The sequence below is a fragment of the Zootoca vivipara genome, chromosome 8 (genome assembly GCF_965207765.1).
Source record: "Zootoca vivipara chromosome 8, rZooViv2.hap1.1, whole genome shotgun sequence".
Taxonomy (NCBI): domain Eukaryota; kingdom Metazoa; phylum Chordata; class Lepidosauria; order Squamata; family Lacertidae; genus Zootoca; species Zootoca vivipara.
Genome location: NC_142591.1, coordinates 85,031,825 through 85,058,874, shown reverse-complemented (window position 1 = coordinate 85,058,874; position 27,050 = coordinate 85,031,825). Strand labels below are relative to the sequence as shown.

The following is a 27,050-nucleotide window of genomic DNA, read 5'->3' as shown; positions in this document are numbered from 1 at the left end:
TAACATTGCGCCTTTATTTGCTCTGAATCTGCCCCAGGCCCTTGGCTGAGGCAATGCATAGTTGCAGGCCGTGGAAACTTATTATTTTGTTTTATTTATTTGTTAAATTTATATTCCGCACCTCACCTGAGGATCACAGGGCACTATACAGTGTAAAAACACAAAAATACATAACATAATAACAAAGAAAGCAATACCCCCCCCCCCCAGTTTAAAAGGCCATAGATGGTTTATTTAGCCAAAGGCCTGGGAGAAGAGCAATGTCTTTGCTTGCCGCCTAAAGCTATGCAACGAAGGCGTCAGGTGAAGCATTCCACAAATGGGGAGCCACCACAGAAAAGGCTCTTTCTCGTGTTGCCAACCTCCGGACTTCTCGTGGAGGAAGCACATGAGGATGGGACTCAGATGAGGGTTGCAAGGGCTGGGGGAAAGTAGTCCTTGAGGTGTTGTGGTCCTGAGCTTTCCTCTTTGTGTGTGACAAATAGCCCTCTCCTTTTTTAAATGCACATCAGTGGGAGCCCGTCTATTTCCTGATCTCAGAGGCTCACAAGTTTTTGGAAGACGCAAGCCATGGTTTAAACCCGATTGCCCCAGCCTAGTGCACTGCGCATGCTTTGAACTACAACTCCCATCAGCCCCAGACAGCACTCCAGTGTAGTCCAAAACATTTTGATGGCCACCACTTTGGGGAAGTCATGATTTCCGTATGTGTGTGACCTTCACCATCGGCACAACACAGGGATGGTGGGTGTGTCTGTGTCTATTGGGGGTAGTTGGGTATCTGTATCAGGGCTCAGAACCATGTACTAGAAGCAGCCCTCTCCGATGCAGCTGCTTCTGAATCTAGTTTTGGGCAAGGTTTTCTAACTCAAAAGAAGAAAGAGAAAGAAGGAGAGCGCCTTTTTGTGGAGTCAGGGTAAATGGATTTGACTTCACACTCGGGGTTTAACTGATCCGCCATGTCACTTGAGTTGGAGCTGTTCTCTGATCTGTTTCTCCCTGCATTGTGGCTGGTTCCTGCAGGGGTTGAACGGCACAGACGGTGTCGTCCTGTGTTACCTTCAAGACCCAGCCCCTTCCAAATGCCTGCTTTGTGGCAGAGCACTCTGCAAAAGACCTGGCTCCTTTAATGCCGGGGTGACGTGCTCCTTGCCTGCCGTGTACCAGGGTGCATGTGTCTTCCGCTGCCCCCCAAAATTCTGTGGACAATAAATGCCCACATACAGATGAATTGTTATCTATATATACGGAACGCCTCTTAGTTCCTCTTTTTCGCATCTCAGCCTTGCCCATGTCAACTTGTAAATAAGCCCTATGGAGTCCGGCGAAGTGGGCATGGCGCTGCAGCCTCTGTAACTAGGACACCGCCGTCATTCGTCGTGGGTTTGATTTCCTGCCGAGATTCGGATTCTGACCTGGCCCATCGAGGTTTAGTCGGGGGTCACAAATTCCAGCAAGAAATGCCATTCCTCTCGCTTAAATGCTCCCGGACAATTGCAGCAGGTGAATGAACGGCCTCTGAGCCCCATTCATCCAGATCCCAGCCCCGACCCAGCTGCGTGTAGGGCAGCTGCAATTCAGAAGGGGTTGGGCTGGGACATGGGAGGAGGACAACGCAGGGTCACAGCAGCTGACCAGGCTCCCCCTCTCGTGACAGGTGCTAGAGACCTCACTGGGTGGATCGCACAAGTCCGGTCACACACCCCTTGAGCCTTTGGGATTGGGGTGCGGCGGCGACCAGATGCCAGACCAAAGCTACTTATAGGTTCTCTTGTGATCAAACACGCGTAAATAACAATGGCAATGATATATGCTCTCCATCTGACTGGGTTGCCCCAGCCACTCCGGGCATCTCCCAACAAAATATTAAAAAACACAATAAAACCTCAGACATTAAAAACTTCCCTAAACAGGGCTGCCTTCAGATGTCTTCTAAAAGTCTGGTAGTTGTTTTTCTCTTTGACATCTGCTGGGAGGGCGTTCCACAGGGCAGGCGCCACCACCGAGAAGGCCCTCTGCCTGGCTCCCTGTAACTTTGCTTCTCGCAATGAAGGAACTGCCAGAAGGCTCTCGGAGGTGGACCCCAGTGTCCGGGTCTTATATTATTGCCTCTGAAGGAGAGGGCAATCAATGACCACCAGCTATTGAGGCCTATGCTCTGCCCCCACAGTTGGAGGCAGCGATGCTTCTGAATGCCAGTTTCTGGAAACCATAGGAGGGGAGAGGGTTGCTCTTGTGCTCGGATCCTGCTTGCGGGATTCCCACAGGCACCTGGCTGGCCACTGTGAGAACAGGATGATGGACTAGACAGACCATTGGCATGACTCATGTTTTTATGCCCCCAGGAGAACAGAGAGGGAAATGAGAAGGCAGTTTTTGCTCTTTCCAGGTGGTCGATGTACCAAAAAAATATCTTGGCACCGAGGTAACGCAGCTGAAGTCCCCAAAATGAAATGGCCAGAAAGGACCGCAAGCTGAGAAGGTCAGCTTGTCTGTCTCTTGCACAACTTCAGGAAGGATTCTGCAGAGATCCTTCCCTCGGATTTGCCAGTGGATATTGATCTGTTGTTTCATGACAGCCTGGGCTCCTCATTTGTCCAATTCCGCAGCCTGTGCGGAAGTCCTGGCAGCCCTGTATCTCCTCCCCTGCCCCGTGTTCGAGCAGCTTGTTAGTTTGCCTTTGGACTCGGCTTGTCACTTCCCTTCTGCTCACGCTGATTTTCTGGGTCACAGCCTGTTCAGAGGAGATTGGCACGAGGCTCCGAGTTCGGAACATTCCACGCAGGATTGATGGCTGCTGCCTGGGAGTCTTCACCCCTCTGTACTGCAAACGAGACCAGGGTTCGGGTCAACCGCGGAGGCTGTTCCGGCCGTGCCTGCGGCTTGTGTGGCAAGCAAGCCTCCATCTTGCAGCATTTGAAACCAACGTTTGAAAGCTTTGTGTGTGGAGAGTCAGCCTAGCCTGCTTAGGGTTCTACCACATCCTCAAAGGTTTGGGGCAAGGAATAAAAATGGAATGAGACTTCAGGGCAGGGTCCTGGAGAGTAAAAACCCAGCACTTTAGGAACCCTGTTCTTATGCCCTTTGCCGCTTTTATATGAATAGCTGGTGGCAAGCCACCTCAAGGGAGCCAATGGTGGCATAGTGGTTAAAGTGCTGGGTTGGGGCCAGGGAGACCAGGGTTCGAATCCCCACTCAGTCATGAAACTCGGTTGGTGATCTTGGGCCAGTCACTCACTCTCAGCCTAGCCCACCTCACAGGGTTGTTGTGAGGATAAAACAGGGAGGAGGAGAACTATCTGCCCCACCTTGAGCTCCTTGGAGAAAAGGTGGGAAGTAAATGCAATTAGTAATAGTAATAGTAATAAATAAATAAATAAATAATTATAATAATGATGGTGGCTCCTTTGACACCAAGAAACAGGATAGAAACTTTCATAGCCTTTGGAGAAAACGGTTTGCAAGGTCCAGAGGAGCCACCAGGAAAACCTGCCAGCATCCCTCTTGTTGCCCTGACTTAGAATCATAGAATCGTAGCATTGGCAGGGACCCCCAGTGTCATCTAGTTCAACCGCCTGCAATGTAGGAATCTCGACTAAAGCATCCATGACAGATGGCCACCTGACCTCTGCTTAAAAACAAGGATTTGAGGCCTTTCTTACCCCGAAGTGACATTGGTGTCCGGGGAAGGGGGGGACTCTGCGTCAGGTTTTGCAAAGCACCCCTTTCTCTGGGGAGTTGTCTCCCCTTCTCCTTCCCAGGCCACGGGCGGGTTCCAGATTCCTAATTCACTTTCTCAGGAAGATGGTAGTCGTGGTGGCGACGGCTGAATCTCTCTTGCAGACTGATTTTTCCAGGTTGCCACTGGTTGTCGTGGCCGAGGATTGCAGGAGATCCCCGTTTTTGGTTTGCCACGCTGACACCTGTCTGAGAGCCACAGCGCACACAGCTGCTCCCCAACGCATGTGAAATCGGGGGCAGCTGTGACAGCTAAACCAGCCTCCAGATCTTCTTTAAAGTGCCTGTTGGTTGCTGCCAAGTCCTTTTTGCTGTGTTAAATTAGCTGGGAAGACTCGCTGCCTCGCCCAGAATTCGTCTAGCTAATTAGTTTGGCAGAGAAGTAGGTTTGAAGAGCGAAACATGCTTGCTAAGACTCTCCCTCTTCCCCCTGAAACCCCCATTGAAGCCCTTTTATTCTCCAGGATTGAAATGTTCCCTCTCTCTCTCTGCGCCTATGAAGCCTTACAGAGATAAATGAAGCTGCCTTAAAATCTTGGGCAACTGAAGTCGGATTAAGAAGCAGCGGCCAGAGAGGAGCCTCTCCTAACTTATTTCTCGAAGGGCACAAACGGGCACCACCCCTTATGGAAAGATATGCATGTATATATTTTGCTGCTCCTGCTTCTGGAGTTGGCAGTGCGGAGCTTATTGCTAGGACTCCATCTCAGCCCACCTCCAGCGCAGGCCAGGAGGTCGCCCTTGCAAATTACAGCTGTGAAATCCTGCTTCAGCTTGCCTGTTTGTGCATTATCAGCCTTGTGGTGCTCTCTTGAGTGTGAAGGAGATAAAGCCGCAGTTTGAAAGGGAGGGGTGGCCTGTGACGGTTTGGGCTTTGGCCATGCTAGGCTCCTTTCCCAAAAGGCAACTGCAATCGAGGAAGTCCTGATAAGTAAGGGGCAGGAAATTGGATATGCTCCTTCCTCTTGCCTGGGGCCTGTTCCTTTTTGAAGTGTGCCTTTCCCCCTTTTCTGAAGTCGCAAAGTGACTGATCCGAGTGTGCTTCTGCAGGTGGCGCAAGGAGGGAGAGAGAGGGGCAAACGCAGCTGCGGTTTGAGGAACAGTTGTTCGAAATCCTTAGCAAACAGCTTTGCCATTGACCTCTCTGCAGAGAATTTGGGCGCACATTCTTGCAAGAGGCTTGTCCTTCAAGGTTGGAAGGATAAACTCCCGCCGTCCATTGTTCATAGCGCAGGGCTAGAAACTCAGATATGTGAGCTAGGCTCCAAATGGCAGAGGTTATGGTCGCCACAACGGAATGTCTGTTCGCCAGGGGGGTCCCTTCCAACGCTACGATTCCAGCTATGTTGCTTCCGTGTAGCTTGCTCTTACAACAATTCGCTTGTCCCAGAATGCAAGGCAGAGAAACACACACAGTGGAAATGGACGTGGTATTAACTATGAACCGAGGTGGAGGTTTTTAAGCTGTGGTCTGCGAGTTCCATTTGGGTGACCCATGGGAAAGGCCGCCGCACAGTCAGATATCTCTGTACTCAACCCTGCACTTACTTTCGTGATTATGGAGGACTAAGATGCCCAGCAAGGGCTCCAGGATTCGTGCGGAAGCTGCACACAAGTCAGCTGGCTCGATGGAGATGTCACTTGCCAGTCTGGCACCCAGAAATCCCCAAGTAGTCGCAATTGGACCCGTGCTAGTAGCAAAACGCGCCTGGGGGATTTTGAACAATCTTACAATCCCCAATCTTGTTTGGATAGTTGTTTGGACACAGGGACAGCTTCTGAAAATTAGGATTGATGGATTAATTTTCATTGCTAATGGCAGTGTATGATGTTTCTTTGTTCTTCCTTTTTTCTTCGTTAGAGTTGCATTAAAATAATTTAAAGACAATGAATCACAGAGGATTTGGGGGCACCTTCTTTTACTTTTACTTCCTGTAAAATGGGAATGTTGGCAGTGGCCTGCCTTGCAGGGTTGTTGTGAAAACAAAAAGATCGCAGAATTTCGTAACAAAAATTTGCTCAATATGTTGACTTATACACGATGGATTGTTTGAAAAGCAATAACTTGACGAGAGAGAACAAAATATTATACAGTATTTATAAAGCTTAACTCACAAATATTTTTTTCTCCCCCCCCCCTGCACACTTCCTCTGTGCTGTCCTTTGTCCCGATTTTCAAGGCTGAGGCTTGTTTTTAATACCCTGCGATGCTCTGATCCGTGCCTTCACCTTTGCTAACTGCTGAAGCTTTAGGCCTGAACGAAACTCTTCGCTTGGCCCCAGACGGGAGCCTGAAGGGGGCAAGTGATCAAGTGTACAGCAGCCCACAGGAGCTGTTTGAGGATGTGGTGACTTAGCGTGGGTGTGTGACCCCCATAATGGGAATGAAATCTCCTCCAGATCCTGCTGGCTGGCTTTTTTTTTAGCTCTTAAAGTGTCTGGAAACAATCAACAGGGAGCTCTTTGGCTCTCTGTTCCCCTGTGATGGGTATTGCTGGCTCTAAGCCTTGGTCTGCTTAGGAAATGTGCATCGAGACAGCCTCATAAAATGTTCTCTCTATGTGTGTGTCGGTTGTGTTGGACCAGCCTTCTCCAAGCAGGTGCCCTCCAGATGTTTTGGACTGCAACCAGAACATCCCAGGGACCGTAAGCTGTTTCACTGATTCTCTTGGAAGTATTCGGATAACCCAGGCGAAGAACGCTTACCATACCCTAAGCTCTCAGAGCTGTGTACAAACATCAGACAACTTCGCTTTAAGATCCAAAGGACATGGCACAAAAGGAAAAGGGCTTGGAAAGGGCTGTTCTCAGTAAACACAATCTATTCTTCCTTGGCCAGACGCCACCTGGATTCCGGGGTCTAGTTCTGGCCATCACAGTTTGAGAAGGATATGGGGATATATGGAGAAGCTGGAAGCTATGCAGAGGAGGGCAACCAAGATGTTCCAGGGTCCAGAAACCAAGCCTGATGAGGAACGGTTGAGGGAGCTGGGTATGTTTATCCTGGAAAAGAGATGACCGAGAGGAGATAGGATAGCCACCTTGAAATGTCTCAAGAGCTGTCGCATGGAAGAGGGAACAATCTTGTTTTCTCCTACTCTGGAGTGTAGGACTCAAACCATTGGCTTCAAGTTATAAAAAAGGAGATTCCAAATAAACATCAGGAAGAGCTGTTTGGCCGTGGGATAGAAGGTGGTGGATTCTCCTTTCCTTGGAGGTCTTTAAGCAGAGGTTGGATGACCATCTGTCATGGATGCTTTAGTTGAGATTCCTGCATTGCAAGGAGTTGGACTAGATGACCCCTTGGGGTCCTTTCCAACTCTGTGATTCTAAGGTTCCATAAGATCTGTTGCAGAACTTCCCTTTCTCAAGAAGACCTTGAATCAGGGCTCAGCCCTAGGTGCTGGGAGGTTCTTCTTGCTCAAAGCCTTGTGTAAGGCTCTTTCCGTTCCTTGGCTGACCTCCATCCTCTTGAGATCAGCGTGATGGACTTTGTCCTTGGAATGGCTCCAAGATTTCTTCAGCCTCTGACCTCTCTGCCTGCTTGGCCTCGTTGTCTCTCTTGAGGTCACGGGCTGGTCTCCTCTTCAAATAGCTGAAGGGTGGTCACATGGAAGATGGAGCAAGCTTGTTCTGTGGAATGCAGGACCCAAAGCAGTGCATTCAAGTGACAAGAACATGGCTAAACATCGGGGAGAACTTTCTGAGGGTAAAAGCTGTTTGGCAATGGAAGGGACTCCCTTGGAACATGGTGGCCTCTCCCTCCTTGGAGGTTTTTGAGCAGAGGTTGGCTGGCCATCTATCAGAGATGCTTTGGCTGTGCTTCCTGCACTGCAGGGGGTTGGACTAGAGGACCCAAAGCAAACAAGGTGAATTTTAACAAGGTGAAATGTAAAGTACTACACTTGGGCAAAAAAATTGAAAGGCACAAATACAGGATGGGAGACACCTGGCTTGAGAGCAGTACATGTGAAAAGGATCTAGGAGTCTTCGTAGACCACAAACTTGACATGAGTCAACAGTGTGATGCAGCAGCTAAAAAAGCCAATGCAATTCTGGGCTGCATCAATAGGAGTATAGCATCTAGATCAAGGGAAGTAATAGTACCACTGTATTCTGCTCTGGTCAGACCTCACCTGGAGTACTGTGTCCAGTTCTGGGCACCACAGTTCAAGAAGGCTACTGACAAGCTGGAACGTGTCCAGAAGAGGGCAACCAAAATGGTCAAAGGCCTGGAAACGATGCCTTATGAGGAACGGCTTAGGGAGCTGGGTATGTTTAGCCTGGAGAAGAGAAGGTTAAGGGGTGATATGATAGCCATGTTCAAATATATAAAAGGATGTCATATAGAGGAGGGAGAAAGGTTGTTTTCTGCTGCTCCAGAGAAGCGGACACGGAGCAATGGATTTCAAACTACAAGAAAGAAGATTCCACCTAAACATTAGGAAGAACTTCCTGACAGTAAGAGCTGTTCGGCAGTGGACTTTGCTACCAAGGAGTGTGGTGGAGTCTCCTTCTTTGGAGGTCTTTAAGCAGAGGCTTGACAGCCATCTGTCAGGAATGCTTTGATGGTGTTTCCTGCTTGGCAGGGGGTTGGACTGGATGACCCTTGTGGTCTCTTCCAACTCTATGATTCTATGACCCTCAGGATTCCTTCCAACTACAGTTCTGTGATTCTATGGGAGCAGGTGGCACTGGGACTGCCGCCAGGTTTGCCGTGGTGGGGAGACAGTCTGCCAGACTCGAGTGGGAGATGGGATCTCTGGCTGGACAAGTGATTGACATGAAAGGGGAAAGAGCTCTCTCTCTCTGTGCACATCTTGCTGGTTGGAAAGGTTTCTCCACTGGCATCTCCTCCTGTTCCAGCTGCACCGTGGGTTTTCCGCCTGGGTTGCTTGCATGTTAGCTTATTAGCTCTGTTGTTGTCCCCCCCCCCCCCCCGAATTAACTATTGTTCTTGGCAGGTGTCTTTAACAAAGCTGCTTTTAAAAAAATGCTTCTTTTTTTCTTTTAGAAAATGAAAAATGTTGCCACCCAAGTTGAAGGCTGGCCAAACCGTGATCCTGTGCGATTAGCTCCATATTAAATAAAAACATGACAGAAAGAAGGAGGGGGAAGGAGAACTGGGCAGCTTTGTTATTGCTATTCATAGAACTTTAGGGTTGGAAGGGAACCCAAGAGTCATCTAGTCTAGGCATAGGCAAACTTGGCCCTCCAGATGTTTTGGGACTACAACTCCCATCATCCTTAGCTAACAGGACCAGTGGTCAGGAATGATGGGAATTGTAGTCTCAAAACATCTGGAGGGCCAAGTTTGCCTATGCCTGATCTAGTCCAATCCGCAGCAATGCAGGAATCACAGCTTCTCACCCCCAAACATATCAGCAACCCAAATGGTATATAAGGGAACACTAATTATAATTACTTTATTATTTGTGCCCCCGCCTGTCTGACCGGGTTGCCCCAGCCACTCTGGATGGCTTCCACAGGCCCCCCACCTCTGCTTAAACTTAACCTCTTTGCCCAGGCCTCATCCTGCTCTTTTCCTTCCCAGCTGCACCCTTGCACCCAGCCCTTGCTCTCCTGGGCTCTTCCTCAGGATTTTTATCCATCACACCCATTGCCCACGCAGACGGAAGCCTCCCTGTTCAGCCTTCCTACCTTAGAAATTCATTTCACCTTGGGAACAAAAATGGGAAGAAAGGGAAGGGCCAGGAACAAGGTTCCCTGTTTCTCATTTAATAAACCCCACAACAATCCTGTGAGGTAGGCTAGGCTGAGAGAGGCTCCCCCAGTGAGCTTTGTGGCTGGGTGGGTATTCGAACCCTGGTCTCTCTAAGGCCCAGCCTGGCACTCTAACCACTAGACCACGCTACCAAACCACTACACTACCAATGCGCCAAAGGATGCACCTTGTCTTCTAACTTTCAGGGGAGAGGAAGGGGGCGGCATTTAATTCATTGGCAATTTCTCCCCCCCCTCTTATTTGCTCTCTAAAAATACCTGCGGATGGTTGAAGGCTTTCCCCAACATCTTCTAGCAATTTCCCTGCTTATGTCACTTAATCCTCTTGTTGCTCTCAGACCTTGTAAACTAATTGGCCGTAATTCAAAGCAGCAGGATGAGCCCTGCAGATGTGTAGTTAGTGGGAACTTAGCTTTTGGTTGGGAAGAAGAGGAGAGCCCATGAATAGTGGCACTCGGTGGGGGCAGGCCTTTCTGTCCTTGGACTCTGTAGAAAGCTTTTTCTAGAGGTATGTCCCCCCCTTTACTATAATTTATTTCCCTTTGTTTGTTTGGCTTTTTGAAATGGCTGTTCCCGGACGCCCACCTCTGAACAGGACAGTGCAAGTTTCAAAGTGTGGCTGGGGTGGAGCAAGGGTCGGTCAGTTGAATAAAAGAGTCGTAGAGCTGGAAGGGGCCACCAAAGGTCATCCAGTCCAACCCCCTGCAATGCAGGATCAGGAGTGCGAATAGCAGGAGCGCATAGCGCAGGTCGTTCTCATAGGGCCTTGGAGGCTTCTCTGCCATCTCTGATAGCCACAGCATTGGGGACGTGTGATGGTGCCTTAGCCTGAGTCAGAACATTAACCCACCAAGCTCAGAGTTGTCGACACTGACTGGTAGCAGCTCTCCCATGGTAGGGGGAAATTCCAACCCTACCTGACGGGGGTCGAACCTGAGACCTTCTGTATGCAAAGCAGAGACTTTACCACTGAGCTGTGGCAGAGAACGAGCCCTGATGAAGTGTCTGCTAGCCCTGTTTCCTGCAGTGGCCAGCCAATGAAATCGAACTGTCCGGAAACCAGGGCAAAGTCATTGATTGGCCGGTTCCCAGGAAGTCACACACCCAGGAAACATGGAGATCATGGTTGCATAGTGTTTGAGCTTATGGAGAAAGCTTCTTTTCTGCTGCTCCAGAGAGCAGGACCCAAACCAAAGGATGACAGGAAAGGAGATTCCAACAAAACATCAGGAAGAACTTTGTGAACCTGAGAGCCGTTGCATGGTGGAACGGACTCCTTCGGAAGGTGGTGGACTCAATCAGAGGTGGGGTGTCACAGATCCCTTAGCTGTGGTTCCTGTGGACTAGATAACCCTTGGGATCCCTCCCAGCTCTACAATTATATGATTCTGTGATGTCTGTCGTCTCCTCTCTTTGCAAACCAACGACCAGGAGCTGCATCTCTCCTTTATCGCCAGCCAGCGCCTTCCTAGGCTGTGTTAATTCTGCACAGAGGCACCCCCACACACACCCTTTGATGGTGACGGGATTTGACGGGCTGCCTTGCAATGCCAGCTGAAGGTTGCTAGGGCTTGTGCTGCTGAGGAAGATTACGAGTTATGTAATGATCTCGGCTCAAGACGACTTGGGTACGTCTCGGGTTAAGGGCCTCGAAGGTGCCTATAATGCGAACAGGTCTTTGTGTGTTGCGGAGTCATCAAAACGCCATCTGTGTGGTGTTGTGGCTTCAACAGGAGTGAAGGGACTGGCATGTTCTGAGGGGGTCATTGAAAGCAGTGTTAGAAATTGGGATAGGAAAGCCAGGAGCCAAATGGCTCCTGGGACCCGGGTTGCGGGCGCCAAAACAGAATGTCTAGTCGCCAATTGGGGGGGCGGGCGTCGGCTACACTTTTCATTTCTTATTTTGATAAGCATGAATTAATACGCAATTCACATCAGTGACACATTGTTAATATCACATTTTTAGCGGAAATTGCCAATACATTTTTTATTTTTGCGTTGACAATAAAAATTTTAGTACCATACTTCAGTTTTCAAAACACTTTAATCTTTTTGTGAGTAGAATATAATTTTGTGGCTACTGAACATTCTCTGTCTTCATTGGGCTGTGTGTTTTGTTTTGCTTTGTTTTTTTCCCCTCTTTGGGTTTTCTTTCCTAAAGAAAATGGGGAAGGCGCATTAGCTCAGCGGCAGAACATCTGCTTTGCCTGCATGTTTTACCTGCTTTTAAAATGACACGGAAGCCATTCCCATTGGAAATGAATGTGCGTTGAACTGTCCACACAATAAGAAGGGGGCCATTTTGACTTTGGAACGCCTTTTAACTTTTGGTTCCACCAGTGTTTTGTTTGCAGCCTGTGGCTTAGGTTTCGATTTCCTTCCGTGGCTCAGCTCCTTGGCTTTTGGAGTCCAGATCTTGGGATAACCCTAACTCAGTAGGTCCCAGGTTCAATTCCTCGATGACATCTCCAGGTTGAGCTGGGAGAAAAACACTTCTTGAAATCCTGGAGAGCCACTGCCAGCCAGAGTGGGCAATACTGAGCCAGCTGGTCTAAATAAGGCAGCTTCCTGTCTTTCTATGTTGTCTTGGGCAATTTCATTTTTGGAAAGGTGGTGATGTATGAAACCAAGGCTCAGTGGAGGAGACTGGCCCAGGCGTACAGGAATTTAGAAGTAAAAACTGGCTGTTGGGAGTCCCCAACTGTCAATGTTTACACCACCAACCACCACGTTCTCCCTGCTCGCCACTCTAAGAGATAAATGCGTGTGAAGGTATATCTATATTTTTGTGTGTGGGAAGATTGAAAGGCTTCTTGAGATAATAGGGGATCAGCAGCAAACAGGGTTGTTTCCAGGGAGACGCATCCCTGCCTGGCAACCGATGGCGTGACAATTAAATCGGGCGCAGGGAGTTTGCTTTTGGCTGCGGTGACTCGAGAGGTGACTCTGCAGGGCCTCTGATGCTGAGAGCCCTCCCAGATCCCAGAGGCATGCCTGCCTGCCTGCCTGCCTGCCTGCCTGCCACAAGGCTGTTTCTACAGCAACGAAACACAGCCGGCCCTCCTGTTTCTCCTGCTGTATTCCTAGGCCTGTCTTATTCTGTGCAGAGGAAGCGGGAGCAGATCACGTTCCCATGGCATAGCTTATTGTTGCTGACAGCCCGGTGAATTATGCGATCCGTTTCTGGCTTGTTCCTTTATGCATTGCTTTTCTCCTCAAGTTCAAAATATAAGCAGTTTGAAGGGCTGTCTCACCCCCTCTCCCAGTTTCTTTGCATAATGGCTATGCTCCGCCTCCACATTTGCTTCTGAATGTCAGGTGCTGGAAGCCACAGGAGAGGAGAGGGCTCTCGAACTTGAATCCTGCTTGCAGGTTTCCCCACAGGAGGCATCTGCTTGCCCTCTGTGAGAATAGGATGCTGGACTAGGTGGGCCATTGGCCTGATCCTGTCGGCTCTTCTTATCTTTTTCATGAGCAATGCTTAAAATAGAAGAGAGGTTTTGACTTGGGGGTGTCTGGCTGGGGTCATGGCGGGGTTTGCCCTTTTAGTTCCTTCCAACAAGGCTAGCAAGTACCGAAGGCCTTGAGGGTTTCGCTCTTGACCAGGGCTGGGTGATAACTGGTTTTCAAGATCGCGCTATATCGCAGGCTAAACATCATGATATATCACGACATCTGAAATAAGGAACTACACAGAGGCAAACGGGGCAACATCTTGGCAACTGGTACTACTTAATGGTCCAAAACGGATAAATAATGATATTATCAATCACCTCGTGGTACCTTTCAGCAGCAGGGATGCCAAAATGCATCCAAATGAGACTTTGGGTTTGGGGCTTGGGGATTTGGACAATTCAAAGTACAATTATGATTGTTGTTGTTGTTGTTTAGTTGTTTAGTCGTGTTCGACTCTTCGTGACCCCATGGACCATAGCACGCCAGGCACTCCTGTCTTCCACTGCCTCCCGCAGTTTGGTCAAACTCATGTTCGTAGCTTCAAGAACACTGTCCAGCCATCTTGTCCTCTGTCGTCCCCTTCTCCTTGTGCCGTCCATCTTTCCCAACATCAGGGTCTTTTAAAGGGAGTCTTCTCTTCTCATGAGGTGGCCAAAGTATTGGAGCCTCAGCTTCACAATCTGTCCTTCCAGGGAGCACTCAGGGCTGATTTCCTTCAGAATGGATAGGTTTGATCTTCTTGCAGTCCATGGGACTCTCAAGAGTCTCCTCCAGCACCATAATTCAAAAGCATCAATTCTTCAGCGATCAGCCTTCTTTATGGTCCAGCTCTCACTTCCATACATCACTACTGGTGATGATTATTACAAATAATCTGGGACTGCCAGCAGCCCTACTAGGAGGCAGCGGCAGCCTGGCGGTGGCAGAATCAACAACGGTGGGGGGGGGAGAGCAGTGGCAGCCTGGCAGCAGTGGCACAATAATCAGCAGCCTGCGAAGCCTCGTCACAGCAGTGGGTGGCGGCGGTAGGAGCGGCGGCAGCCTGCAAGGCCTTGTCATGGCGGTGGCAGTAGTGGCGGCCTGCAAGGCCTTGCAGGGGCAGCAGGAGATGGTGGCAGAAACAGAGGTGGCCTGCAAGGCCTCACTGAGGCAGGTAGCCCCAGCTTTTGCCACCGCCTCCCACTACCGACAGGAGGACTTGCAGGCTGCCGCCACAGCTTGTGTCACCACAAGGCCTCGCAGGCTGCCACTGCTATGGCTGCCATCTCCCGTCATTGCCACGAGGCCTTACAGTCTGCTGCCACTGCCGTCAGTCCCTGTCGCCAATGTGAAGCCTTGTAAGCTGCCACTGCTTGTTCCGCTGCCGCCACAAGGCCTTGCAGGCTTCTGCTGCTTCTGCTACCCCCTCCCGTCGCCGCCATGAGGGTTCGCAGGCCACCACTGATTGTGCCGCCACCGCCAGGCCTTGCAGGTTGTCACCGCCAGTGCCGACACGTACCGCAGTCATGGCAAGCTGTTTCTGCCACTGCTGCTTCTGCCTCCTAGCATACCCACAGGCAGTCTGGAAGTCCCAGATTAATTGTATTCACTATGACTCATCGTTGTACTTTGGTTTGTCCTGAATACCACCATTTGGTAGCTGAGCCCAAAACCAAAAGTCCTGTTGGGATCCATTTTAGGTTGCATGCTGATTAAACTGAGTGTGTGATGATTGATAATAATGCCATTTATTCATTTTAGACCCCTAAGTAGTTGCCAGGACATTGTCCTGTTCGCCTCTGTATAGTTCCATCCTTATTTCAGACATTGTGGCAGATTGCAATGTTTAGCTGGTGATATTGTGAGGTTTAGCTGGTGGTGTTGCAATGTTTAGCTGGTGATATTGTGTGCTAGCTGGTGATAACATTGCAGTGTTCAGCTGGTGAGTTATCTCGATGTTGAAAGCCAGATATCTCCTAGCCCTTACACACAATGTGATTCGTGATACATCGCCAGCTCAGATATTATGAAACCATTATCACAATGTGGTTTTGGATGATATATCAATATATCGCCCTGCCCTGCTCTTTACCTCTCCCTTTGAGGAAGAGTTCTTTGTCATGCCCCCAGCCTAGGACACCTTGGAGGCATTGTCCTCTGAGATGAAGATGGAGCTGCTACTCCCTGGTCCATCCTGTGTGGAGCTACGGGCAGCAGACTCCCTCCCCTTAGCCCTGAAGAGATACCTCAGCCACTGGAGTGGGCTGGCCAGTCCACAGACTCAAGAGAGTCCTGAGCAGAGATTCCTGCAGCTTGAGACCCCATTACACCAAAAGGCCCTTCAACTGGCAGCACTCAGGTGGGTGGGACCTCCAGCAAGTGGCTCAGTGTCCTTCCTATACAGTCATACCTCGGTTTAAGTACGCCTCGGTTTGAGTATTTTCAGTTTAAGTACTCCGCGGACCTGTCTGGAACGGATTAATCCACTTTCCATTACTTTCAATGGGAAAGTATGCTTCAGGTTAAGTACGGACTTCCGGAACCAATTACACTCATACCTCAGGTTAAGTACGCTTCAGGTTGAGTACTCCGTGGACCCGTCTAGAACAGATTAATCCACTTTCCATTACTTTCAACGGGAAAGTTCGCTTCAGGTTAAGTACGCTTCAGGTTAAGTACAGACTTCCGGAACCAATTGTGTTTGTAAACCGAGGTACCACTGTAAAACTCACCTGGTTGCTCTGGCACTTTGCTGAGACAACATGGATGTTTGGCCTCTGCTGCAGGAGTGCTGTCCGTGGTCCTGAACCCAGCACCTTGATTCCCCTCCAAGGTGCTGACTTTCACTTCACTGTCCTGCCTTCCTCCCTGCCAAGGGAACTGGAAACTTATGAACGCCTCTTCCTTAGATCACCACCCCTTCTTGGTGGTGGGCATCCCTGTGGAGCCTGGACCACCCTTGTCATCTAGACCTTCTTGTCAGCCTTCCGTGTGCATCTAGCGGGCTACTGTATGGAAACACGACCCAGCCTGCAAGAAGCTCAGGGGCACATTTTGTATCCAGACGGCCCCTGGAGTGTAGAGTTTGCCCAGCCGTTGTAGAGCCACATTTGGCCTGTTCCACCTTAAACATTTAAGGCACCACCAGCCCCTCACTTCACCCCGACTCTTGAGCAAGTGGAACTCTTAAGAGTTGTGGGTTCACTTTCAGCCTGGGAGGGGGGCAGCTAGCAGCTCCCTGCCTCTGGAGTCAGGTCAAAATGTGCGTAGCAGGGAAGCCTAGGCTGGCACATGGTGTTGCACACATGGGGGAGGATGCACGTTTGTGCGGAACAGATGGTTTCAATTTTTCAAAAGCCAGTGTGTGTTTGCTTTTAAATCATTGTAATTGTTTTTACATATGTAGCTGCAGTGGCTTCTATTGCTGAAATGCTTTTATTGCGAAATTGCTTTGAGATGTTTTATGGGAAGTGATTCACTAATGGAAGTAAATAAACAAACAGGTAGGTAGGTAGATTTTAAGAAAGGAGGAGAATGTGCTCTTGTGCCCTAATCCTGCTTCTGGGTTTCCCTTCAGGGCATCTGGCCGGTCACTGCGAGAACAGGGTGCTTTGGCTAGATGGGCCATTGGCCAGATCCAGACGGCGCTTCTTTTGCTTTTAGATCAGGGCTCAGCAACCTTTTTTCAGCTGTGGGCTGGTCCACCTTCCCATAGACCTTGAGGGGGGCCGGACTATATTTTGGAAAAAAAAATATATGGACGAATTCCTATGCCGCACAAATAACCCAGAGATGCATTTTAAATAAACGGACACATTCTACTGATTACCGGACCATCCACGGGCTGGATTTAGAAGGCGATTGGGCCGCATCCGGCCCCCGGGCCTTAGGTTGCCTACCCCTGTCTTAAATGGACAAATACTCTGACCTCCCGCAAGGCAGCTTCCTTTGTTGTTATAGAAAGACCCTCATTCAGCAGGGTGTTGCTTTATGTTAATACAGAAAGCTCTGGAATTTGCCAACCTGGCACCCTCTGGGTGTTCTTTGATCTGCTGCTCTCTGCGGCTCCGGCCAGCACAGCCATAGGGAATTGCAGCCTCAATAACACCTGCAGGGTGCCAGCTTACTGAAGCCTGCCATAGAGCCCTCTAGATCTGCACCAGCAGCACCCTGAGGCAGCTGGCGGGCCGGTGCAGCTGCCACAGCAGAAGCTGCTTGCATGCTCTGTGCGATGCTGCTGCTGCGTGGCCCGGTGCCACGTGGCTTCCTCCGTAGCAGCTGCGGCTCCCCGCTGACCTTGGCAAGTGGATCTGTGTGGAGTTTATTGGAATGACCTAATCAGACTTGGTTGGGGAAGGGAGATGGGTTCACCTGTTTCTCCCCCTCCTTTGCTCACTTCACCTTTCATCCCTGGTGCAGATCTCTATGCCTTGAATAGCAATCCTCTTCTATTTGAATCAAGCGCAGGGAGGCCTCCTCTTAGTCCCCTTCCTGGAATTCCTTTCCCCAGACCATCTTCATCCTGCCCTCCTCAATGATCTGCCGTTTGGTACCCCTCCCAACTTCACTTGCAAGCCCTTGGCTTTTCCCACATGTAGGCCGTGTTAGAAACTCAGATATCTAAGCTAATCGCCAAATTGCACCTTAAACCTAGGCTATGGTCCCCACAATCAAATAATTATTATAATAATAATTTGGATACCACCCTATACCTGCGGGTGTTAGGGCAGTTCACAAGATAAAAATCACAATATAAAAACACAAAATGCATAATCAAAACAAAAGCAGAAACATCCCCAATAACCCCCAGTGTTTCAATTTATGTAGTTTCCCCAACGTGTGTGCAGCTGTTGGGAGAACTGCTTCCCCCCCTACAGAGAATATAGCAGTTGGCTTGCACCTTTGTTTTTTTTTGGGGGGGGGTGTTCTTGTGTTGAGGTGGGGGGGCATACACAGGCACTGACATCGCTGGCGGTTGTGAATGCCTTCATACTAAGATCCCTGCTTGCGGAAAGCTAGCAGTGGTTATGGGGTGTGTGTAATTTGGACATGGCTTAAATGCCTGCTGCCTTGCCCTTGATCCATCATAGAAGCAAGACGCTGCCTTCCCGGAGCAGCAGTGCGCAACATTTTTTCAGAGTGTTTTTTGAGCAGGGATCCAAAAGAAAATCGCACCCCCTCTGCACTCTCCCCCCCCCCCCCCCCCGGTCTTTCAGCTCCCCAAGACAGCCTGGCTGCTTTCTCTGCTTTTTAGTTTTCACCATCAAAGGCAATCAGCTCAGCATGCTGTCCATAATCAATAGAAGGACAAAGAAGGAAGAGAGGGAGGGGAAAAAAGCCATTCGGGTTTAAGGCTTTCATTTTCCTCCTTCCCTGTTGCTCTAAACACTTGACAGAATTCCCAAAGCAAAAGCTTGCCTTCGTAGGAAGGTTCGTTCCTCCACTGCTACCCCGCTGCACCCCCAGTGAAAAGCAGGGCGGGTGTCTCTGTGTCCTCCAGGAACTGCCCTTACTTGGCTTCACAGCCATGGAAATATTTGACCCCCTTGAAGCTGGCGGCTTGAGTCAGATGCACGCTGGGCTTTGATATGCCGCTGGGCGGAGGTTCCCCCTTCCTCCCTGTCACAGCCAGTTACGCTAAAGCAAACAGCCAGAGCGAATGCACCTTGCCCGTTGACCGGGTTGCGTTCCTAGAGCAAGGCGTCTGAGCTGTACGGAGACCCACCAATAATGTTTAGTAAATTGAAAGGAGTCGTGGAAAGCGGGCGATGCACTTTCCATCTAAGTTGTTGCCAGAATTGGCAGGGTGAAGGTTCTCCTTACTGCATAATGAATATATATCGGAATAGAACGGGTCATGACAAATGCTCTCAGTCGCCTGAGCGTCACAAATGCAAGACCATTGATCAAAAGGGATCTTCTCACACTGTCCCTGAAGATACTGAGAAGGCAGAGTTTGGCAGCTTGGTGCAAAAAAGGGCAAAATAGGCTTGATCGTGAAAGTAGCTCTTCGGAATGTGCTTTGGATTTCTTTCTTTCTTTTTGGATGAAACAAAGATGTGGATTTTGCTTTGAAGGATGGTTTAGCCTGGCATAAGCCTCTGGTTTTCTTTAGATTTTTGAGGATGGGGAGCCTTCTGTTGGGGGACCAATTGTGGCCCTCCAAGCCACTCTGTCTGGCCAGTGGGTCTCCCTTCATCCCTCCCCTCCTGTGGCCACACACATTTCCACCCTCAAGTGCTTTTATTTGGCTAGAAGGTGCCTTTGAAGCTGTCATAATGCCCCTTGCTTGCCTGTGTGTGTGTGTGTGTGTGTGTGTGTGTGTGTGTGTGTGTTTACACCTCTGACAGTTGCACGGCCGTGTTAGAAACTGAGATATAAAATCTAGGAGCCAGGTGGCACCTTAAATCTAGGTCATGGTTGCCACGACGATATGTCTGGGTACATTAAAAAAAAGAAGATTGCGAAGCATGTGTGTCTTTCGTTGCCAGGCTGCTGTGTGAATCACCTGCTGCGCTGCCCTGCAGACCAGCTGAGTAGCGTGGCACCATGGGCATGCCAGCCAGCCAGATGGAGATATTAGGTGCCAAACCTTGCGACCAGACATCTTCACTTCCTCCTAAAAGGCCGGTTGCTGGTTTCCAAACGCACCTGGCACCCAGCTAATTTAGAACATGCTCCCCCCGCCCCAGCGGGAAGGTTGTCTCTGATAGGATGTGGTCTTTGGACTGAAGAAGGTCCCCACTAACCCACCTGCTGAGCTTGATGGCCCAACTTGTTCTGAGCCATTTTCAGTCTAAATTTTGACCAAGGGCTGAGGTTGGGAAGGAAGCATGGATGCAAAAGTCACGGGGAGAGAATGTGTCTGGATGGAATTGACATTGGCATTCGGAGCTGGAATGCATTGGCCGGAAGCTCAAGCTGCGCATTGAAATTCCCGCTTGGAGGAGCACGTTTTGCCCTTGGATGCAATCGCACTGAGACTTTTGAGTATGGAAAACGAGAAAGCTAAGTTTATTATAGGACATATAAGTTGGATACGAAAGAACCCAGTTCTGGGCAGCTTGAGGCGGAGATGCAATGAGCCATTCTTGCTCTTTCATCTCTGCAGGAGAGAGGCAAAGGAGAGATGTCTCACCTCCCAAGGTGGGATGAAGAGGGAAATAAGAAGTGACGTCCTCAACCCTGAGAACACCAGTCTAGCACTTGAGGGAAGGTCAGCACAAAGGCAGACCAGGGATTTTGGATCCGTGTATTCTAGGGTTTAGCAGATTGCTCTTCTTGAAATTTTACCTTATAAATCGAAAGAGCTCAAATAACCAGGTTTTCCCCTCCCCCAACACGGCATGATTTTATTTCTTATACAAATATTGAGGCATGTACAATAGTTGCTGAGTGCCACAAGTATATGCAGGTGTCAGGCTCATCGAAGACTTCATAGAACCATTATCCTCAATAATGATGAAACTCACAGGTGGAGAAGACTTCTATTTTTACACATCTTTGTTAGTTGCAAAGGGAATATTTGTATGAGTCAATGCTTTATTATCCTTTTGGAACTGTGCTGTACTTTTGTCCTTACAGGCTGTGACACTCTGTGGTCTACACTTTTGAATCTTCCTTTCATTTCTTTTTGTTACATTTGCACTTTTAAACAAAATCAATAATAATGGAAAAAAACAACAAAGGAAGAAAGATGGTCCAGGAAGTATGGAGGTTCACCTCTCTGTCTGCTTTCTTCCTATGCAAACTTTCAGTCTTTCATACAAGCTGAATTGCCCCCAAGTCTTCCAGCAGTTTATGGATTTTTTCAAAAATTTTTTTACATGTGTCATGGATATGGCATGGGAGTTATAGTATGAACAACTCTGAATCCTTGGTCAAGAGCAATGGATGCTGGGAGAGACAGCAAGAGCAGGCTGGGCCTTTAACAAAACTTGCTAAGTCCCTCTCTGCTAGCCCCAATTAGCTGCCTGCAAAGGAATGTGGTAATTGCCTTTGGCTGAAGAAGAAACACCGGTGTTCCCTATTTCCTTATGGTACGGATGGGAGGGGGTTTAATCACTCTATCCTGTCCACCTGGGGTCGGCTTGACCCTGATGAGTTGGGAGGGAATGAGAGAACTGTCTTACTATCTGCTAGTATTAGATCAGAGTGTGAAGTAAGACAGGTGAAGACAAATGGGCTACACCTGAAATCATTGGTAAACTGCTAATTGGAGCCTCATTTCCATTGGTGGGAAAACGGAACCCCACCTGACCCTTTCCCCATAACTTGGGAGTTCTAGCATTAGAACTTTGCATTTTGCCACTTGCAATTTTGCCAGAGCTTCTGTGAGTATGAAGCTGTGAGAAGAGAAGGGGGGCCTGCGGGCTGCGCCTTCTGAAAGCTTTGCAACAAGATTTATCTGTGTAACCGTATGTATTCTTTAGTTAGAGCAATTTGTATGCTTATGTTTATTATTTGCGATCTCTGTAACCTCACAAGAAATGTGCACTGCTAATTTTTAAGTTGTATGTTTTACACTTTTTAATAAAGCCTTGAAAAGGTATATTTTGGTTTGGACCTTGAGTATTGTTCAGGGTGGGGCAACTAGTCCGGTCCCTTGACCCTTTGGTCGCATACTGAGTGTTGGGCTGCACAAGTGAGTGTGCCTGGGTTTGAGTAAAGAAACCAAACCAGTTGAATTTCTGCCTGCTTTATTAAGAGTAGTCAGAGGCTTGCAACCTTGTAACAAGGCGGAGGAGCTTTCCCTTTTGGGCTCTCTGGCCAGGTGCAAGTGAGAAAGGGTGGTGGCAGCGAACTACCGGGAAATTGTTTTGACTACGGCTCACAAGAGAAGTGCCGAGTTGTGTGTTTCCCACAAGCTGCTCAAGCCAGGAGATTGGCTGGGACAGGCAAGTGAGAGCCACCGACCATTACAACATGTGTACCACAATTTCAATAATTATATATACATACCATAAAAATAGCATGAAAATTTCGGACAGGTCACCAGCTGACTATTGCTGAAAATGAAATTAGTTTCACCATACTTTTAAAGCATATTAAACCCACAATTAAAGCACATGACTTTTCCCCAAAGAACCCTGGGAACTGTAGTTTGTTAAGGTGCTGGAAATGGTAGCTGTGAGTGGAAACTACAGTTCCCGTGATTCTTTTTTTTGGGGGGGGAGTCTCGTGCTTTAAATGTGCACTGGATATGCTTTAAACATACAGTGCGGATCTGCGGACTTGGGCTTTTAGCCCCACACTTTGCAGAGGAGCTTTGAGGTTTTGAGGAGGGACTTGAAGGGAAGAAGAAGAAGAGTTTGGATTTGATACCCCGCTTTATCACTACCCGAAGGAGTCTCAAAGCGGCTAACAATCTCCTTTCCCCTCCTCCCCCACAACAGACACTCTGTGAGGTGGGTGGGGCTGAGAGACTTCAGAGAAGTGTGACTAGCCCAAGGTCACCCAGCAGCTGCATGTGGAAGAGCGGGGAATCGAACCCGGTTCCCCAGATTACGAGTCTACCGCTCTTAACCACTACACCACACTGGCAAGAGGGGCCACCCCACCCTCTTTCTGGAAGGGGGTCCCAGGCCTTTTCCAGTGGTGGCGCTCATCTCTTCCGAACCTTTGGGCTAGAGCTGGAGCCAGATTCCCCTTCCTGGTCCTTGCTCCGTACAGGATCTGGTTGTGGTCGGGGGCCAAGCTGAACTGGCCTTGTGGCTTCCTTGGGGCAGAGACCAGGAGATGCACATATGCCACAGGTGTGTCTCTCACCCGGCTATCTATAGATTCAGGACTGGCAAGGGTCCCACAGCCTTAAAACCCATAACTGTATCTTACTGCAGTGTGTGTGTGTATGTAATTCTATAAGGTATAATGTACAGTGGTACCTTGGTTCTCAAATGCCTTGGTACTCAAACTACTTGGAAGCCAAACACTGCAAACCCGGAAGTAAGTGTTCCGGTTTGCAAACTTTTTTCAGAAGCCAAATGTGCTCCGTTTTGAGTGTTACGCTGAGGTCTGTCTTTTTTTGCTACGGTATTTATTTTGAATTTTTGCTGCTCTTTTTGTTTTGTTTTTGTGACTGTGTGGAACCCAGTTCAGCTACTGATTGATGGATTGTGTGACTGCAGTACATTGTTTACTGCTTTCATTTTATGGATCAATGGTCTCGTTGGAGAGTAAAAGTCATGTTAAATTGCTGTTTTAGGGGTTGTTTTTTAAAGTCTGGAACGGATTAACCCATTTTGCATTACTTTCTATGGGAAAGTGCACCTTGGCTTTGGAACGCTTTGGTTTTGGAACGGGCTTCCACAACAGATTAAGTTTGAGAACCAGGGTACCACTGTACACAGCCCTTGCAATCAACCCGAGTGGGTAAAAGCTCATGCCCTTTTAAAAAGAAAATTAAAAAAAGAAAGAAAATTCTGATGTAATGTCTAGCTAAAACATTTGGAGAGCACCAGGCTGGGGAACGCAGATCTAGACAGTGTGAGAATTTCCTTTCCATGCAATGTGTGTGTTTAGGAAGGGAACCTGTTCCACCCAATAAAAACCAACCTCTGCTTCTTGCAAATTCTGGGCACTTGATGTATATTATTGAGGGAACGGGAGAGAAACTCTTCCCTTTGCAATTGCTTATCTAAACAGATGCAAACTCTGTGGTGCAGAAGGGAAGGGAGCTGCATTAGCCAGAGGCTGGAGATTGTGCTCCTGGGTAGCATAAAGTCTCCGTTTAGTTGCAAACAAAGGTTTTTGTTATAGCAACCACCAGCGAGTCATCGTGCTCCTTTGAAAACAAAACAAAGCACGAATTACAAACTTGGATGGCTCATTTCAACAAATGGCCCAATCCAAACCCTCTGTGATATTTAAATCATGGTTTCATGATCGCCTCGATTTCAGATCAAGCAGGTAGCTCTTGATTCCGTAGGCAGGCAAGTAAGTTGAGACGGAGTTTGAGAGCAGTGCCTCCTTCGCCTTGCGAAGGATCCAGAGGGGCATTGGCCGAGCTAAGCTTTCTCTTCCGGAACCTGCACCCTTCATACCTGGAGCATGCATCGGATATGGGCAATGCCAGCCATATGCGTTGTGCAGCTGCTCTTGCCTGACAGTGTTGCATGGAGATGGGAGTGGCGTCATAGCCATCTCCCCCCCCCCCCCCGCTTGCAAATGTCAAGCGTGGTGGACCTGGCACGGTGGTTGCTGACTGGCAGTGTGCACTGGAATCAAACCTTGTTTTGAGCACAGCTTGGGAGAGCTTGGACTGGCTAGAGCGGAACCGGGGGGCGGGGGCACATACTGCAATGCATGAATTGTTGGGGGGGGGGAGATGTGGAGCCGGATGTGACAGGGCTCCGAAGAAGGGATTATCCTGAGAAGCTGAAGGCAAAATGTGCCCCTGGCAGAGCAGCTTCAGGATTGCCGCCTGGATCCCAGCAGGGATCACAGGCTTGGAGGTGGTGGTGGGGGGCAGCAGGGCTGGTGGGGGGGGGCTCCTGCTTGTTATAGGAGTCATAGGATCTGGAAGGTTCAGGTGTTAGCTTGTTAGTCCACCCGCCCCCTTTAAAAATGCAAAACATGGAACAACATCCATGCAGTGAAGTACCCTAAGAGAAATACCAAGCAAACTACAAAATGTGAGTCCCGTCTCTGAGACTTGGTTTCCTGCCTAGGCAGTTTCAGATAGTACCGTTTTGGCCGGAATATGAGCCGCACCCGAATATAAGCCACACCTTTAAAATTCAAGGAAGAGAAAAAAAAAAGACAATACAGTACCCAAATATAAACAGCTCCCTTAAAACTCCACGGGCACTCACACACGTTCTGTTTTACCGCATGTCTGCTTCAGCAGCGATATCGTAAAAGCCAATTTTTGTAAGGTCGCGAATTTAAGCCGCACTTTGACTTTTCGCGGTCGGAATTCGGGAAAATTCTATTCAGGCCAATACTGTACGGTAATATTGACGCAACTCATAGGATTTTTGACACGTGGATCAGTTGCTTCAACACTGTCCTTGGCACCTGTCTGTCTCGGGAGACAAGGCAGGAGTGTGCCTTTGGGGTGAGGTCAAGGTGTCGGGAGGTTGTAGCGCCTGCTCTGGCTGTCGAGACTGATATGGGAGAGACATGTTTTGTTGCAGCTGGGGCAGAGGAAGGCGTCCGGCGGGGCTACTGCAAATGCACCGAAGCCTTTCTTCTCTCTGCGTTCCTCCTAGAGGTCATTCCTCCTCTGGTCACTGCTGTGGATGCACAACCTGCCTGTCTCCAGGCACTGTGGTCATCTGCAAAGGACTCCCATCTGGTGGGGTTGATGTTCCTAGTGTCACATTTGCAGACAGGTGCCAACAGCAACTCTAAATAATATGCCACAGATAATGCAAGGCACATTAGCAAATTGGCTGTGTCAGTTAAGATCAGGGTGGATAAAAAATAAATGATTTTTTTATTATTATTTTTTAAAAAATGTAAAATAGCGGATTAAAAAAATAAATAAATTGGGGTGTTGTTTTTTTTAATTTAAATCAGATTTTCAAAATGAAATGCTTTAAGAGGAAAAAATCTTTCCAAATACAGTTTTCTATGTAAGTTACATTATGGTCCAAAGGCTACTCATCAGGAAATAAGGATTTGTTTTAAGTTTTTCATGTGTTCTTAAAACTCAGTCTCAGTTGTTGTTTTTTAAATTGTTTAACCACATCAGTTAACAAACGTGGATGCATATGCTATAGTGTTATTGTTTTAGTTAAATAAATTGTTTAAATTGTTATTAAGGAAATGATTATTTTTCTCCTTCTAATAAAGTACAGCAGAAAAGTTGCCCAAATATAAACAGTTAGCTTATTGAACCTCACAATAATTTCATAATTATCTGCCTATGTATTTCTAATAGTATAACGATATCAGTACTTTTATATATATATAACTGTAAAAACTACTTTGAAAATTTATTATTCCAAAAGTGAAATCTTCATCTGGTTGTAAATATTAAGATTATACAAGCAAGAATGAGTCTTTCTGTAAAAAAAAAAGAGATTAAAATAAAGTCTTACTGACTAGTGATTTAAATTGATTTGATTTAAATCAAATCCACCCTGGTTAACATAATACAGTCTGATAGGATCCCTTTTCAACATCCTCCTTGCCACCCCTCACCATTGGACGTTCTGGTTGGAGCCGATAGCAGCCCCAACAACATCTGGAGGGCCATAGATTCCCCACTCCTGGGTTAAGCATCTCTGGGTCTGAATCAGATAAGTGCTGGAGATGCAAAGAGGTAAAGGGAATGCTTTTTCCATATGTGGTGGACTTCTAAAAGGGCAAAAGAGTATTGGGAAATGATCCATAACGAATTGAAAAAAAAATGTTTAAAAGTATTTTCCCCAAAAAGCCAGAGTCCTTTCTGTTGTGGATAATTCAGACTGAAATCCCCAGGTGTCAGAAAAGGTTATTTCTGTATGCCACTACTGTGGCCCGTAGCCCCCAAATGGAAAACGAGCGAGGTCCCAACTAAAGAAGAGTAGCAACTTAAGTTGACAAAATATGTGCAGCTTGCAGACTTAACATATAGAATAAGAAAACAAGAAGAACATACGTTTAGAGAAGATTGGAAAACGTTTATTCAATATATGGGAAATAACTGTGTACAGCTGAAAACGCTGGCAGCATTCAGATACCATAGTTTTCTGTGTTTTTTAAAAATCAAAAATCGTGTTCAAAATTTGGGGTCGACCTGTACATCGGTAGAGCATTGTGGGGCCATAAGATTGGTTGCTGCCACGAGTTGGAGATATTATTGGTGGCTGCTGCAAGGGCTATTGTTGATAGGCTGTCGGTGTGGCAAGTGGGCGGGCGATTTGCTCCTTTTTTTGGCGATGGGACAGAGGATTGCTTGCTTTGTCGACATGCGCGAGCGGCATTGTCTGCCTGGCGGGTGAGCGGTTTTTTGGCATTTCCCCCTAAACAAGCTCAACAACTCTGCCCCCTCCCCCTAAAAAGCTCAAGAACTGTGGGCAATATTCCCCCCAAAATAGCTCAATGACTTTGGGGAATCTCCCCCTCTCCCCATTTTCCCATTTCCTAAATTTTTGAGCCCCCCCCCAAATAGGGGGCGTCTGATACACGGAAAAGTATGGTAA

At 48.2% G+C, this 27,050-nt stretch overlaps 1 protein-coding gene across 2 annotated transcripts in view; it reads left to right on the top strand.

Moving 5' to 3' along the window:
- Positions 1 to 27,050, top strand: part of ARHGAP39 (Rho GTPase activating protein 39) — a 187,340-nt gene that overhangs the window by 58,693 nt on the left and 101,597 nt on the right. The window lies entirely within an intron of this gene.